The sequence below is a fragment of the Mesocricetus auratus genome, unplaced genomic scaffold, assembly GCF_017639785.1.
Source record: "Mesocricetus auratus isolate SY011 unplaced genomic scaffold, BCM_Maur_2.0 Super-Scaffold_100009, whole genome shotgun sequence".
NCBI lineage: Eukaryota > Metazoa > Chordata > Mammalia > Rodentia > Cricetidae > Mesocricetus > Mesocricetus auratus.
The window spans coordinates 76396680-76414697 of record NW_024429193.1 but is presented as its reverse complement, the minus strand read 5'-3'; the positions used below and the strand labels follow the sequence as shown (position 1 = coordinate 76414697).

General features: G+C 39.5%; 1 long non-coding RNA gene across 2 annotated transcripts in view; it reads right to left on the bottom strand.

The window, feature by feature from the left end:
• Positions 1 to 18018, bottom strand: part of LOC121142467 — a 67678-nt gene that overhangs the window by 9888 nt on the left and 39772 nt on the right. For both annotated transcript variants that reach the window (XR_005879519.1, XR_005879518.1), the window contains exons 3-5: positions 6313 to 6553; positions 4961 to 5078; positions 1740 to 1927 (exon numbers count right to left, since the gene is read on the bottom strand). This is a non-coding gene — a long non-coding RNA (uncharacterized LOC121142467). The remainder of the gene's footprint in view (positions 1 to 1739; positions 1928 to 4960; positions 5079 to 6312; positions 6554 to 18018) is intronic.

Sequence of the window (18018 nt, the reverse complement as noted above, 5' to 3'; positions counted from 1 at the left end):
CTGCTCTACTAGGGAAGACCCCGGTGTCTAGCAGAAGAGGTGGTTCCATGATGCTAAGTTTGAAGAATTTTGAGGCAGAGGACTGTCTGTGACCAGGTGTTAAGCATGCAGATAGGAATTCAAGCCATGAACATGTACTGAGACAGATGGTCTGGAAGAAGCCTGCCTAACACTGCTAATGACTACACAGAGTCTCTGGGGGAAAGGACCATCTCTGCATAGAGCACGTTGTTCAATCGTATTATTGTAGTTTGCCTTCAAAAGTTGCTTCTATTTAGACCTCTGTTAGATTTTGTTTTGTTTGATAAGAATGAGGTCAGTTAAGGAAAGTTTAAAAACACCATTACTGAGTCTGGTGAAATGCCTCATCAGGAGAAGACACTCGTCACCAAGCCTGACAACTTAAGTTTGATGCCCAAGATACACATGGTGGAGGAAGAGAAGCAGCTTTCACATGTTGCCTGTGACCTCTCCACACATGTCCACAACACACACACACACACACACACACACACACACACAATTAAAATCTAGTAATTTAAACCCTCAACCCTCGTTACAGATTCTGTTCTAAACAGATGAAGTCTTTCCACTTAGAAAGCCAGAGTTTATGCTGCCTCCAAATCATGCTGAAACTTCACATTAGCTGATTGCACTCCGTGGAAACCAGCCTAAGAGCCTTTCATCTTTCTAAAGCAAACAAATGAACAAGTCGCATTGGCCTTTGGTAGTCTAAGAAAACCCAATGTTTAGACAGAGAGTGTACCTTTCAATTTAACTTTTTTTCCTTCTGACCTCTGTCTGTATATAAGAAAAGATGATCAAAAGCATATATGTGAAACCCCAAGCTATTAAGCATGGACAGTCTCACATAAAGGTCCCCCTAAGAAACTATGACCTAGCTGTGAATTTATCTCTGTCACATTGAAAACAACTATGTGTTTTGCTTATCGGGCAGATGAACCAATGTAGTCAAAAAGCAATCTGGGGAGAAAGACACCATCTTTACATTAACTTCCAAAACTGTTGTCAAATCACTCCTGACACTGTGACTCCAGGACTGGCATCATGGTGGTGGGGCTCAAGACTGGAGCAATAGGCTTCTAATTTAGGAAGAGACATAAGACTCTTACATCAAGCTGAGCTCATGACACATGCTCACAGTCACATCACTCCTGGGACTGCATCCAGATACAGAATTTGAAACTAGCCTGGGTTCCAGGGAAGAGCCTTGTAAAAATAAATGAATAGGACTTGCATTTTGTGTTTGTGTCAAGGATCTGCACTGAGCAGACTGAAAATCTATCAACTGAGAATCTCTTTTCTTAAAAGAGCATGTCACATATTTTTGCACTTACCCACCCTAGGGAAATGAATTATGTCACCAATATCTTCACTTACTCTAGAAGAGGTAGAATGATACCTGAGGTTCACTCTAGTCATTCTTTTCTTTCAGAATCACTATCTTTGAGCCCTCTCACTTAAAACAAGATAGAACAAAATCATCCCCAAAACAATGAATTTTAGAACTCTCCATTCGTCTCAATATGTTAGAAAACCATCCATCTACGTTTGTCACCAAAGTCATCTCACCTTATAAAATGAGTACGGTGAGGGAGATAGCACTGGAATAATTATTCACTCAGTGAGATCATTCAAGCCACCACAAGTGAGATGCAAATTGGAAAAGACAAATTTCACAGGAATTTCCAACATAGCTGTAAATTAAGAATACTCACAATCTTGTATGACTCTCACCAAACGGTGTCTCGGTACTCTTGTTTATGTCATTAGCTGGCAACCCGGGTATCTTTTGCTCACATCTTACAGAACATATGGAGAAAAGAAATAGGCTGTTGAGCAAGTCTCACTTCTTCAACTACAGAGTCCAGATCCTTGACTCATTATTTCATCTCAGTTTCCTCATCTAGAAGGTGACAGAAGATTATTAGCCTATAAATCTTTTATGAAAAACTCAATAATACATATAAACTACATAGACCATAATAGGTACTCTGTATATTTTAATTTTCTTGCCTTTTTTACCCATTTTGATGTGAATGTGTAATGTGCCACACACACACAAACACACAGTTGGTGATGTTGTTTTACAGGCCAGAGGAAATGAGTCACTGGAAGGCAAATTTTAAGGGGCAATATCTAGCTCTCCTTCCAGCCCAATCTTGGTCTCTCTCTCTCTGTAAACAACCAGCCACACTCTGGCAACAGACACTCAATGCTCCAGCCACTTGGGGTTCACTGCCAGTCAGTGTGGACTGTATCCTCTCAACCTGTGAGCCTAAATAAATCCTACATTGCTTGTTGTCAGAAATTTGGCATAGTAAAGAAAGTCCTAAGGATTATTTAAAAACCTAAAAAGTTAATTTTGTGCTCCAGTATTTGGAGCTGTTACCAAAGAGCATAAAATATTGTCATTCCCATTGAATAGAAATCAATTGAAATATCCCAACTGATCCCTTAAAATTTAGCAGATAAAAGTTATACTTAATACATGAAGCTAGTTAACTGACTAACAGTCTGTAAAATAAAATGGATTGGAGTTTCATCAAACACCCAAAATTAAAACAATTTTATAGGAAACAAGTATTTAAATAAAAATGACTCTTATAAACTAATAAAATAGAAACTTTAATTGATAAATCCAATTTATATATAATTCTCAAGTTTCCTAAGTGAAAAACATAGTAAAAATGATTGTAATAAAATACAACAAGGCAGTTAAGAATATATGATAGCTCAATAAATATTCTCAATATAAAAGCAATTTATATCAACTAATAATACAATTTAAATCTTCATGAAATTATATGGAAAATATAAGTCGAATCAAAACACCAAGGTCAGATCCTAAGCAGCGTCTTTTTCTTCTGTTGTCCAAACTTATTGTGCATTTGACTCCATTCCCAGATTCAGGATGGATTCTGATTCCTCTAGAAACACCAAAAATTCGTCCTGGCTCCCAGTGCATGCTTTGACTCCAGGAGTGGTCATGTGTACACAAGTGTTCCAACCTCAATGGGAGGACTTATATGTCATGGATAGGGAAAACTTTTGCTCCATCTGTTTTGTTGTCTAGAAACAAGAAAATGCCCAGATCTGATAAAGAATGGAGTCTTCAGGACAGGCAGGTGACACACTTGCCCACACTCTCAAGATAAAGAATGGAGTCTTCAGGACAGGCAGGTGACACACTTGCCCACACTCTCAAGATAAAGAATGGAGTCTTCAGGACAGGCAGGTGACACACTTGCCCACACTCTCAAGATAAAGAATGGAGTCTTCAGGACAGGCAGGTGACACACTTGCCCACACTCTCAAGATAAAGAATGGAGTCTTCAGGACAGGCAGGTGACACACTTGCCCACACTCTCAAGATAAAGAATGGAGTCTTCAGGACAGGCAGGTGACACACTTGCCCACACTCTCAAGATAAAGAATGGAGTCTTCAGGACAGGCAGGTGACACACTTGCCCACACTCTCAAGATAAAGAATGGAGTCTTCAGGACAGGCAGGTGACACACTTGCCCACACTCTCAAGGCCTCCACTTCCATCCATGGTGTTGCCGAGAAACTTAATGAGGTGTGTCTGAAAACAGGCAGGCAACAAGTGCCAGAACACAGAGGAAGAAGTTGTACTGTAAGCGATACTGAGTGGAAAATTCTGCTAGTCTAGATTCCATCCTGACTGCCAACTGTCAGTTATGTGATACAAACAACACGTTGACAGTAATAAGATGTCACAATTGAGATGGTGCATTGCCTAGCTATTAACCATTAAGCGTGTCAATCAATGATGATAAAAATGCAAAATTGCTAATAAGACACTTCATAGTTTTACATATTTAACATTAAATTTGAGCTTGAAAATAAACATTCAACTTGGGAACAACTGAAATCCAAGAAACTGCCTCAAGGCAGAGACAAAACCTGAGTAAATGAGTAGCTCTAAATGAGACGTGCTATGGTTTGGACCAGAAACATTACCCTCCTCCCCCAGGCTCATAGAGCGTTCCATGCCTGTTGAAGCTGATGAGAGTTGTGGAACTTTTGACAGGATGTCTAGATACAATAAATGGGTTCCAAAAGATGACCTTGCAAGCTATGTCAGCATGGTTCCAGCCCAAGATTTTGAAAGCTGCTGTTGAAGATCATGTCATTGGTACAGAGTTAACCACCACCCCAACTGTACTGCATCCCCAACGCCCCATGCAAGACAGTGACTCTGGAACAGGAACCAGATTGAAACTTTCCTCCCTGGTCATTTCTGTCAGAGAAGTAAGAAGGGACTAATTCAAGTACAAATGATCACGGAGGAACTAATCTTAACTCACCGCACTCACAAAATAAATTCTAATTTATCTAAGATCAAACGCTAAGAAATGAACAATATTTGGAAAACTAAAGACTAAATTTGTGTTTCAAAGTTATCAAAAGTAGCCATCACATTTTACCCAAACACCCATTGCATTGACCCTTTTAAGTTCTATACAAACATTTATGAACAGAATTAAAAGAAAATGATAGAGTGAGAAGACATGGCAGTCATACATGAAAGACTTGCCCTGAATTAAATACTATCAATTAATACACAACTGTAGTATTTTTTTTACTGTTTTGCTTTTTCAATACAGGGTTTTTTTATATAACAGCCCTGGCTGTAGATCAGGCTGGCCTCGAACTTAAAGAGATCCACATGCCTCTGCCTCCTGAGTGCTGGGATAAAAGGCATGCACCACCCCCACCACCCAGATATAGCTAGTATTTTCAGTAAAACATGAATAGCTAAGTTGTGTAAAAGAAAATGCAAATAGCCAATGAACATGTAAGAAGGGACATTACACTACTAGTAACTGAGATAATAACAACATAATTTACCATGCCTAGCTTCACATCGAAAAAGACTTTAGTCTGTAAATGGCAACTTAGTACTCTACCAACCTGGTGGCAGTAGGCCTCCTGCAGTAGACATATTAGTGGTATGGAGTATTGAAATGGAATGTGTCTTAAGTACAAAGATTTATTTCAGAGGTCTATGTGATACATGCAGTCTGGCAATCTGTTCAACAAAAAAGTATAACAATTTTTATTTATAACCAAAACAAGTTTTGTATAGATAAGAATGGTAAGTAAAATGAAGCATTTCTAAATTAGAAACTAGCAATGAGGTAAATCTGTATTTCACATCAATATTCATTGTCCTGTAGAAAAGCGAAGTATAAAAATATGAAATATGATACCACTTGTATATAAGCTCAGAAGCAAAATATAATAATGCACAGCCTTTTCTAAATACATTTCACATGTATAGCTAAAATCATGAAAAGGCTTTGGATATTTCATAGCAATTTAATTTGCTCATCATTTTGATTTTAGCATGTATTAGTTGAAGAAAATAATGGGTTTCCTTATGATATTCTCATATATTCATGTTGTGTCATTGGTGATATTCAACTCTCCTCTGTCACCATTTCCTACTCCCTCTACTCCATTGCCCATCTTGTCCCCTTTCTATATGAATGCTTTGTTTTGTAACCTAGCATTTGAGAGAAATGCATTTGCCTTTCCCAGTCAGACTTATTTCACGTAACATGACAATTTCCAGTTCCACCCACTTTCCTGTAAATGGTATAATTTTATTTGTCTTTACAGCTGTGTAAAACTTCATTGTTTATATTTATATTGACATGCCATTGGGCACGAGGTTCATTCCAAAATGGTGAACAATGCAATAATGTACATGAATGAGCAGATTATCTGGGCAGCATGATGGCTTGTATTGCTTGTTTGGATAGCAAGGGCTGCTGCAACTGTATCATATGACAGTTTCATTTTAGGATTCTTTTTAATGGGGAGATTTTCATAGTGGCTATGGTAATTTTCATACCCACTAATACGATGTAAGACTTCTCTTTCCCTCTCAGTCTTACCAGCATTCATTATTGTTTGCCTTCTTGTTGATAGGCCTTCAGAGTGGTTTCAATTTGTGTTTCCCTGGTAGCAAAAGATGCCAGTCATTTTCATGTACTTATTGGCCATTTATATTTATCTTTTGAGACTTGCCTGTTTATTCATTTAATAGCATATTGACTGAATTATTTGGAATCTTTTGCATTTCATTACTTTGAGCTCATATATTTTTACAGCAATTTTTATGGACAAGGAACAGAATAACAGTTTGAAGGCATTCAAAGCAAATCAATATTATCTATATGGTTAATATATTTTAAGAGAATATGCTTATGAATTATTAGTATTAGTGTGCTAGTTTTTCATTGCTGTATGTAACTTACAAAGAGAACAAAAGGTTGTTTGGAGTATGTCAGTCCATAGCCACTTGGTCTCGTTGCCTTTTGCATTTTGAGGCAACATATCTTCATGAGCAAATGTAGTAGAACAAACTTACTCACTTCACAGCAAAGACCCAGATGGCCTCCCATGAGGTTATGTGTCTTAAAGTTCTCTCTGTTTCCCAGTAACACCAGCCTTTGGACATTGATCCACATGGGCCTTAAAAAACATGCTACATAGAAACTATAGTTGACAGGAATGAGATAGAGACAAAGGGAGAGAAACTGTTAAAACCAGCAGATTTATGTTCCACTTAAATCATGCAGTAAAAGTCATATTTCAGATGGAAATAGCAGAGCAAATGGTTAAACAAGAGGAAACATTAGGTCTCATCACCAAAGATAAATATAACTTTTGTGGAACAAAGGAAATGCTTACATGCAGATTGTCTATTGAAGGCAGAATGGCCCCCTAGAGATACTCATACACTAATCTCTGACTCTTGTGAATATACTACATGGCATGGTAAAAGGGACCTTGCAGATGCAATTAAGGCTAAGGACCTTAACAGGAGAGATTAGCCTAGATAATCCAGGTACACTCAGTCTAATCACATAAGCCCTTAGAAGCAGAATGCTTTCTTTGGATGAAGACATCACACAGAAAGGCAACTTGAACAAAAATAAAAGATAAGAGGAACTGTGTGCTGTGCTGCAGGACACCAAATACAAAACAGTGGATGACTGTGTGAGTCCTGAAAATCCAGGCACATGTGTCAGCCTGCAAGATTGTATACACACTACAAAACTAGCTATACATGCTAGCCTGGAAGACTGTGAACACCCTGTGGAAATAGAGCCAGGCACCAACTACAGCCTGCCTCAGTGTATGCACCCTGCAGAACCATATCTACAAGCCTGCCTACAGGCTGTGCAAACCCTATAAGGAGAACCATGTACCCTTGCCAGATCTCCAAAAATATGACCAGGTACCATTGCTGGCCTGAAAAAAAAACACCGCCATGCTCCAGGCACTAGGGTCTGAGTTCAGGCAGCAGTGTCCATAAGAATGGAAAGAAGTTTATCCCTAAAGTCCTGGAAAGTTCCATGAGCATGGCTCACCCTGGCTTCAGCCTTGGAGATGCCATGTAGAAGACCCTGGTGAGCCACACGCCACCTGCACAGACTTCTAACTTTGGGTACTGTGAGAGAATATGTGGCTACTGCTTAAATTTGTGGTACTTAATGAGAACCACAAAGAAAATGAATACCATGTTGTCAAGGCAAACACTATTGAATACTTTCCTACGTGTAGGAGGAGAAAAGTAGCAGTCGTGACGGTAGAATCAGACCATTTGCTAGCTCTTAATTCATGTTTAAAACCTCTTCTCATTAAAAAATGATGCGGTAAAAGCATATCTGATAATTAAATGATAAATTGCAGTACTGATACAGTGACTGGTAGACAAAACCTGGTAAGACCTTTTAAAAACAAAACAAAAAATAAATATAACATTTAAAATGGATACAATGAATAGGGGGTGAATATGATCAAAGTACAATGATATAGATGTATAAAAGTATAACAATGAAACCCATTGTACTGTATGCTGATTGAAAAATAATTGAATAAGCCAGACATAGTAGTACATGCTTGTAATCCCGACACTCAGAAGGTATAGGCAGGAGGCCAGGCTAGGCCACATGGGACCCTGTATCCAAATAACAAAAAACCTAAACAAAGTATTTTAAAATTATTAAAGATAAAATCCAAGAAATAAATTCTTGACTAATATGGCTAGTAATAGAATGGAGAAATAAAAGGAAGGTTCTTCTTTATGCATGAAATGGAAATTTTTTAACATTTTCTAATATCCCATGTTAGTATGGATATAAAAAAATTTGGTAGCTCATATATTTTGCATAAAAATGTTCTACAGGATAATTCAATGATAAATATGTTTTCAATTGATATACTTATGGACATATTAAATTATCCTTTAATGAAGCTCCTTTTAACTTCCATATTAAAATACTAAATAAAATGCAAGTCATTACAGTCCCCCATAAGGTCATGGATTTGAGTTCTTGGTCCCCAGACAGAGGTGCTGTTTGGGAGAGGCTGCGCAAACTTCAGGAAGGGGAGCCTCATTGGAAGAGATGAAGAGCTGAAGCCAGGCCTTAAGAATTGCAGCCCAGTTCCAGTTCTAAACCAGAGAACTTCCTTAGCTTTCCAACAGTGAATGTGATGCAACCAGAGACCCTATGCTTACAGAACCCCACCCTTGCCAACTATGATGGACTAAAACCTGTTAAACAGTGAGTCGAAACAACTCATTCTTCCTTACGTTGTTGTTTTATTACAGCGATAAGGCACACTATATGCAGCATTATCCTTCAAGCAGAGCAGCTGCTGTTTTACAAACTCAACTGTGTCTCCTTGCAAAAAGATCATCACCATCGCTGGGCTTGTTGACTGTTGAGAGGGTGGGGACAGTAATTTAAGCCTTTATTCTGATATTCCAGATGTTGCATATAAATTTACCTAAATTGCAACAGGTGGCCTTGCATTCTTGGAAGAGGGTATTTCTATAGGCTGAGGCAGGCTAGGGAAATGAGGTTCCATCTGCACAGCCTTCCAATGCAACTGATTTAGGATCCCCCACTTTCCTGCCCATGACCGCTCACCCTTTCTCAGTAATTAAGCCTAATACGCTCAATGGTTCTTGGAAGGAGGGTGGTGTTAGGAACCAAACTTGTGTTTGTATGGTGATTAGAACAAGCATGTTCCACAATGGGTTCATATATTTAAGTACTTTGTCTCCAGTTGGTAGCACTGTTTAGAGTGATTCAGGAAGTATGGCCTTGTTGCAGGAAGAATGTCACTAGTTTAAAGACTTGTGCCATTACTAGTCTCCCTACCTGCTTCTTCCCTATGTCTTGGGTACATGTAATTAACTATCACACTCTACCCCCAGATATATGCATACTTATTACATATTGTTAAAAAGAAAGGAGAGGTCAGCTGGTTTTCTCTTTAGCCAACTACATAAAAGCATTCAAAATATCCTGCCTCAATCCATGAGTTAATTGAATAAATAAACTACTATTTACGCCACTTTTAGAATGGAATCCCTACTCTTAATATGACTAACACAACAATTAGTTAAATGGTCATTATCCTGGTCTTAGGTTCACACTCAGGTACAAAAACAAAGGATACAGAAATCCTCTTGTGAAGGCCACAGCATTGATTCAGTATTTAAGTTCCTACTGCTGTTGTAGCTATTGCTATTATGACAAACTCAGTGACTTGAAAGCAACAACAATCACCCTGTTATAGTTATGAAGGAGAGAAATCCACACTAAGTCTTGCAAGGCTAAAATTACAGTGTCTTCTGAGAGTTTCCATAGATACTTGGTGTCCTTGACTTCCCTAGATTCTGAGTGTACCTGAATCCCTTGACTGTGGACCTTTGCTTACTTAATCCCAAACTCCTACTTCCTCTGTCACATATCTTATGATTGGCTCTGATCTTCCTGCATCAATCTTTAAAAACTCCCTATCACTGCATGGGGTCATGAGATAATCCAAGGGAGTATCCATACCTCAAGTTTCTTGCCTCAGCCACACCTACCACATTCTCTTTGCCATCTATGCACACCTGCAGGTTCCAGAAGCAAAGATGGAGACGTTGCTAAGGACCATAGCAGCCTATTGTACTCTGCAGAACATTTTTGACAGTCTACATAGAGGAAAAACTCTGTTTGAAGGAATGAAAAATGCTACTTATTATAAATCAAGTGCCTTTTGCAATAGAGTTTTAAATGACCACAGAAATGAGATTGGATGCTTGAAGGACATTTTTATTATAATAATTTACAAATCTCATTAAGCTTTGTTATTTTTTCTTGATTTTAGTGCACAGCTGTCACTAGAATGAAATGTAAGAGTTATAGGGGACCAAAATCACTGGTGGGAAGAAATCCTAGTTCATTTTTTTATATTTATGATGGGACTATTTTTCCTTTGCTGAATATTGTACAATGATTAGACACTATAAATTGTTGTACTAGAAGTAAAAAAGCAATACATAATATAATGTTCCTACTAATTCCTTTAGCTATCAGAAAACTTTTTATGCCATCTTGAAATAAGTATTGTTTATCCAACACACACACAAAGTATGTGTAATATTCAGGTTTACTATGCAGATTTGGAAAATATGTGTCATTTTTCACTCAAAGTTATATTACAAATTGAAACTCTACTAATGAGTCACCAATCACTTAATGAATATTATAAAATTAAATTCAACCATCAGAGCAAATGTCCTGAACCAATAGAGTATTTTTCTCTTACGCTCACTAACACTTACATTCTTATAAAGGAATCCGTACCTCAGCACAGCATTTATTACAAGATATTATTAATTCTTCTTCACAGACATGATGATGAGAAAGATGAAGAACAGTAAGGTTCATTGCAAGGGCACAAGACTAATTTTGTCTCTGATTTAAACATCTGACTCGTTTTTTTGTAGAAATATTTGACATCATCTGAAAAGTATACAGAAATCACAATCCTATTTCGCAAACTTCTACATTAACTTCAATGGAGTTTTGCTGCTTGTAACAGCATTTGATAATCTCAATAAACTCACTTCAAATCATTGAAATCTGCATGTACATAACAATTGATTGAAAAGAAGATCTGTGGAAAGTCTTGCTATGTGTTAAATTAAAACCTGTATTTGATTTTTTTCTGTTTTGTTTATTTTTTTCTTTGAGAAATTCATGCAATATATTTTGATCATACTTTTTTCCATCTTCCAACTTGTCCCAGATCCTCTCTCCTCCTTAACCACCCAATTTCATGTTCTTTCTTCCTTAAAAATAAAACAATAGAAAAAGGCAATTAAAAATTATACAGTCCCATTTGTGTTGGCCAGCTTTTTTCAACACCAGGCCTGCCATGGGGTGTGGTTATTATACCTATTGTCACTCCATTGATGAAAACTTATGTTTCCCTCTCTCAGCAGCTATCAATTGCAAATAGCTTCTTGGTTAGGGGTAGGACTTTCTACCTACTTTCCCTCTTCCATGATGGGATCTTGTATGGCTTGAGCTTGTACAGATTGTGTGCATGCTGTCACAGTCTCTGTGAGTTCACAATTGCATCTGCCTCTTGGCGCCTGTAAAATCCTGTGCCCTTAAAATCATCTACCTTCTATGGCTCTGACAGTCTTCTTAGCCCCTCTTACACACAGATCACTGAGCCTTGAAGGAATGAGTATTATCTGACCACCATGTTAAAGCTGAGTATCAACAACAATGGAAATGCCAGCAAATACACAAACTTATAGAACCTAAGTATCTCAGTACTGAGTGAAAATTGGGTCAAGGCAAAAATCAAGAAAAAAATTAAAACTGTTTAGAATTGAATAGAAATGAAAACACAACATTTGAAATTCTATGGGACATGATGAATTCAGTTCTGAGTTTATAGCATTAAGTAACACATACAAAATGGAGAGATCTCATATCAATGACTTAATGATACACTTGAAAGCTGTGGAAGCAATAAGGACCAATATCTCACAATATTAGATAATCAACTTAGGCTGAAATTAATGAAATAGGAAATAATAAAAGAATTGATTACATAAAGAGTGTCTTTGAAAAAATCAACACAATTCATAAACCTTAAAAATTAACCAAAAGAAAGAGAGAAATAACCCAATTTAATAAAATTAAAAGTTAAAAGGGGGACATTATAACAGATATCAGAAAACTCTGATAATCATAAAAACATAGTTCTATATTTCACCAATCTGAAACCTGAAAGAAATGGATTAATTTCTTGATATATGCAGCCTACCAAGTTAAATCAAGATAAAGATAAATAATTTAAACAGCACTAAAATTTCTAGTTAAATAGAAACAATAATTAAAAATCTCCCTATTGGAAAAGCTCAGGGTCATATGGATTTGGCTCACAATTCTACCAGAGCTTCAAAGAAAAATTAGTTCCAACATTCCTCAAATTATTTTGCAGAACAGAAACTGAAGGAACATTTCAAAATTCTTTCTACAAAGCCAGTATTACCCTGATACCAAAACCACACAAAGGCCCAACCAAAAAAAATTATAGATCAATGTGCTTTTATGTACATAGATACAAAAATTATCAATTAAAAACACATCAAAAAGATTATCCACCAAGATCAAGTTGATTTCATCCCAGAGATGCATACATAACCCAACAAAAATAGTCTACCACATAAACCTACTAGAAGGCAGATATTGATGTCACCTTTAACAAAAATCTAACATCCCTTCATGATAAAAGTCCTAGAGAAATTATATATACAAGAGACATACCTCAACATAATAAAAGACAACTTGCAGCAAGCCCACAGCCAACATCATCCTAAATAGAGAGAAACTCAAAGTATTTCCACTAAAATCAGGAACAAGATAAGAATTCAACCTTCCCCACCTATCCAATAAAGTACTTGAAGTCTTAGCTAGAGAAATGAGACAAGTGAAGGATATTAAGGGGATAAAAATAACAAAGGTCCCAAGTATTTATTGAGCTCTTACTCCATCAAGGCTGTTCTGATGTCCAGACAAGCAGAGCCTAATAATTCTAAGCATTGTCCTACAACATTCTTCACTTGGGGCCCTGTCACATCTGTCAAGATCCCTTTCTCTTGCCTTTGTTCCCATCCCAGGGACTGACAAGCACTTCATCTTCTATACCTTGAGTTCCTCCTTCCTCCTCCTACCCAGCTCTACACCATGGTGGCACTGCTTGCCCTCATTACTTTCCTGGCAGGACCAGAAGCAGTCTTCTCTGGGACCTCAGATCCTATGTGTCTTCTTTGTGATCACTCTTCTGTTGGCTGTGACTACTGATAATTTTACTGTCATGGTACAGGTAATTAGTGCCTGTACCAATCTCTAGTGTGGCTTAATCAGATAACAGGGCTTTCTGGAATGGCTAGTACAGCAGAAGGCATACCACCTCCTCACTTTCAGTCTAGCTGTTAATATCAAGGGGTCTTTTTCTATCATTTTCTCAGTCTGCTGGGTGAACCTTATGCCAATCCTTACTCTGGAGGCTCAAGGAACCTTGTTCATGAACTCTATTTGTTAGATGCTAGCTTACACCTACACTATGCTGCAAGTCTGTCAAAATTACTGCATAGGAGGCCTATGTAGATGAGAAGTGATTTTTTTTGCCTGAACTGGAATCAATAAAAGCTTAAACTCTCCATCCAGTGGAGGGAAGGGCACAGGCACACTCTTCCACAGCCTCTCCTCTCTGGAAAGGACACCTTCATCCAACCAACAGTCACCTGGTCCTTCAGTATAGAGATAAGAAGATGGGGCTCAACCGGCTGATCTTATTTATTCAGGTTTGTCTGATATGGTTGTCACTTTCCTAATTTTTTGTGTGTTCAGAAAACTAGGACAGAAGGTATTCATAAAGAACTCAAATATACAAAAGAAAGAGTTATGAGTTAACCTTCTTATACCTTAATAACCTTCCTGAGTTTTCTAAGATGGCTCAACACTGTAGGCCACACTGTCAGAAAGAAGCTTACTGCAAACTCCCAGGGATCAGAGCCCAGCCTGCTCCTACTTCCTTTCAGACACCCAAGATTATCATGTCCAGAGTGAGGCTTAGCAGACCAGTTCCCTGGAGACTCTTTCTGGAAATCCAGGCTCATATTTCATAGCCCAGTTGGCAGCTCTCGTTTTTCAATTAGTTCAGCAAATATTTATTGACACTTATTATTTGCCAGTCATGATGTCCACAGTCCTAGAAAAAGATTGATTGTTTGATAGCAGTGGTAAAAAGTAACAGCCAGACTGGAATTAAATTTGTTTGCTCAATCAATGATAACTCACTTCGATGAACATGCTTCTGAAAGCCAATCAGTGAACACACAGATTCAGGCAAGCACACCACTGCTGGCCATCTAATCTGTAGATACTGTGGAATCAACAAAAGAGCTGGGCTGCTTGTCACGAGTAGGATGCCTTCAAGTGTGTGCCTGAGCCCCAGATAACTGAGAGTTGAGTGTATATATGGTATGTCATTCCCTAACAAAACCTGAGCATGTGTTACTTGATATCATCCTTGCCATAGCACACAGAGACATTATTAAAAAAAAAAAACAAGCATAGGCACATCTCAGGATGACCCATGTCTTGAATGCTGCTGCTGGTATTGGCGAATTTAAAGCTGGTATCTCCAAGAGTGAGTACACCTATGAGTATGCTTTCTAACGTACGCACAGGCTATAAAACAAGTAGTTGTTGGTGCTATGGACATCAGTGAGTTACCTTACAACCAGAAGAGGCAAGAGAAATTACTAAAGCAGAATCTACAAACTGGAATATAGCTGGGCATGGTGGCTCAAGCCTGTAGTTCCAAACTTTGGGAGGTAAAGAAGGACTGCTGAGAATTCAAGGCCAACCTAGGCTATATAATGAGTTCCAGGCCAGTCTGGGGTACTGTGAGACCCTCTCTCAACACACACATACCCCTTTAAAAGAAAGAAAATTGGCTACTCCTCTGACATCACAGCATCTGTGCTGATTTCTGCAGTCATTTGTGCCTTTCTGGGGCCAAGTCTTATAATTCCTTTATATGGTAATGGACAGCCACTTGTGAGGGTGGCAAGGCTGCTGGAAACATACTACTTGGAGCTTTGGATTGTATTCTCCCACCAGTTTTTACAACTGGCATGCTTTCGTTTCTGCCTCTCCACTTATAAAAACAGTTACCTTGTTACTGTTCCTGTAAGGTGAGTGGAGATTGGCATTCTCAAACCTTTCCTGGTGGTCACCTTTGCTCCAGTCAGTGTCACAAGTATAGTAAAGGTCGTTGAAATGTACCATGAGACTTTGAGTGAAGTTCTTCCTAGGAACCGGGTGAGCTTAAACACCAAGAGTAGCCTATCAAAGAGGTTTGCCAGAGCAAAATTACTGGTGACGGCCTATGACAGAAGCAGCTGGTTCATCATTCAGATGGTTGTCTTAAACCATCCAGGCCAGTTCTGGCAATGCCTGTGTGCTGTGATTCGTTGCCGTCCTCTGACACAGGTTGCAAGTTGGATGAGCTGAAAGCAACAACTGACCACCCTTAAAGTAAGAAGCTGAAAGGTCTAAATTCTAGAAATCTGGGGATGCTGGCATCACTGATATAGTTCCCAGCACGTTTCATAAGGGGAAAGTTTCTCTGGCTGCTCTCTGGGTTGTTTTCCTGTTTGGGCCAAGACAGATAGTTTCATGGGTGTCATTGAAGCCATAGACAAGAAGACTGCTTGAGTTGGCAAGGTCACCAAGTCTGCCCTTTGAAAAAACTCAGAAGGCAAGGAGCATACTATCCCAGCCTTAACCAGGAGCAAGGACTCAGAACTGTTTGCCTCCATTGACTATTGAAATTTCACAAGAAAACAGAAAGATTAGTTAATAATAATAGAACATGGCAAATTCTTTAGAAGGAAAGGAAAGTGTCCTGGGGAATCTGTGTACGTGTGTGTGAGTGTGTGTGTGTGTGTGTGTGTATGTGTGTGTGTAATTTAAGTTACTAGCTTTTAAAATAAGCTTATTCTGTCATAGAATTTAGAAAGCCATTATTTAAAAGCTTAATAAGAAATAATGTAAAAACTATAAGATGGTTTCATGGGGCTCAGCAGTTAAAGAGTACTGACTGCTTTTTCAGAGGACCTGGGTTCAATTCCCAGCACCCACATAGCAGCTCACAATTGTCTGTAACTTCAAGATACAACACCCTCACATATACATACAGGCAAAACGCCAATAAATAAAAAGAAAGGAAGAAAAGGAGGGAGGGAGGGAGGGAGGGAGGGAGGGAGGGAGGGAGGGAGGGAGGGAAGGAGGGAGGGAGGGAGGGAGAGAGAGAGATGGCTTCCTTGTTGGCTTTAATCAATGTCACCTTATAATTATTGTTGATAGAGTTGCTACAGCAAAATACCACAAGCTAGGTAGATTATTCAACAGAAATATATTTTCTTATCTAGAGACTGGAATAAGACATCAAAGTGTCACTATGTCTGGTCCCTTCTGAGGTGCCTCTCCTCAGCTAGTAGGAACTGCCTTGTCCCTGTGTCTTCACCAAATAATACACTGAAGAGAAGCATGACTTCAGTCATTATATATGTCCCAATTGCTTCTTCCTGTAAGGACTTCAGACAATGGATTAATACCTGACTCTGGAGTTCTGCTCAGATGGGGACTAGCCAGCCAGGATCCTCAAGGTCCTGACTGGTAGGAAGACATCCATGGGCCCCCCCGTGGTACACCCTACTGGGATAAGTAAATATGTGATGGAGAAATGGGAGAGAAAAAGAAGCAGAATGTCCACGAGCTATGGAAAGAGGTAGAAAGGAAGAAATGAAGACAGTGAGGAGCAGGCTGGTGTAGGAGGCCTGCTTGCCACCTGGAGCCATGCTGAAGGCTATGAGGAGTAGCATGATGGCGGCATCTACTTACCACTAAGGGCCATGATGACATCTAGGCCAGGACTGCAACTGAGGGTCATGTCTGGGTACCTGGTCCTACAGAAGCCAGGATCTGTGCTGATGCCTGTAACTCTTATTGCCATTGAGGGCCGTGCTGATTCCGGTGGTCTGGGCCACTTCCTGGGACCATATTTGTGTTCAGAAGCCAGGCTACCACTGGTGCCATGCCCATCTGGGTGGCCTTTGCTGCCACCTGGTGCCATGGTTACAACCAGACCTGGGCAAAGGAGGTAGACCTGTGGTGCTGCAGTAGTCAAGGTCTGTGTTTATGTTCACATGTGTCCTTGTTGATTTCTGGGACCATTATCCTCCCAGATCCATCCTGATTTGAGTGTCTGGGATACCACCTGAGTTAGGATGCTGACCAGGCAAGCTGCTGCATGGAGCCATTTCTGGGTCGATGATCCAGCTGCAGCTGGGATCTGTTTTGACACCTGTGCCCCATGTCACCTAGAGGGCCTTAGATGCCATGTGAGATGAAATCAAAGAGACATGCTAGGCTGCCCTGCCTCTCACTGGATACTGGAGAAAGCTGTCCCCAAGCCTCTTGAGAGATACTGTCCCACCTCTCACCATAGGTGAGGGCAAACTGATGCTGAGAAAAGGGGCACAGGGTAGCTGTCTCTGCCCCCTCACCAGAGGCAGGTGGTCCCAGTGGCCTAGACTGACCAGTTTAGCTACCACCCAAGCTGACAGCCAGACCTTGGTTTGGCCCACTCTACCATGTACCCCATCTATGATTTGAAGGAGCTTGTGAAGGGACTGGTCCTGTGGAACAATAGCGACAGGTTCTCCAAGACTCAGGGCAGTCACAAGATATCTAAGAGGAGTTCTGGTGAGGATCCAGTGACGATGGTATACCAGAAACCAGTGACTCATTGCAATGAACATTGACTACTAAAGCTGATAGGACAAAAGCATATATTATATGATACACCGAGACCCTCCAGTGCCACCAGGACAATTGAAGAGGTATTGGGGAGGCCGGAAAAAAGAGCAAAGAGGGTTTGGGAAGGGGGGTGGTTGTTGTCTTTTAGTTTGACTTGGTTTTGTTTGTTTGCTTGCTTGCCTTATTTTATTTTTTATTGGGGGCACTTCAGGGGTGAGGGAAAGATATGGGGGGACCGGGAGGTGAACAGAATTGGAG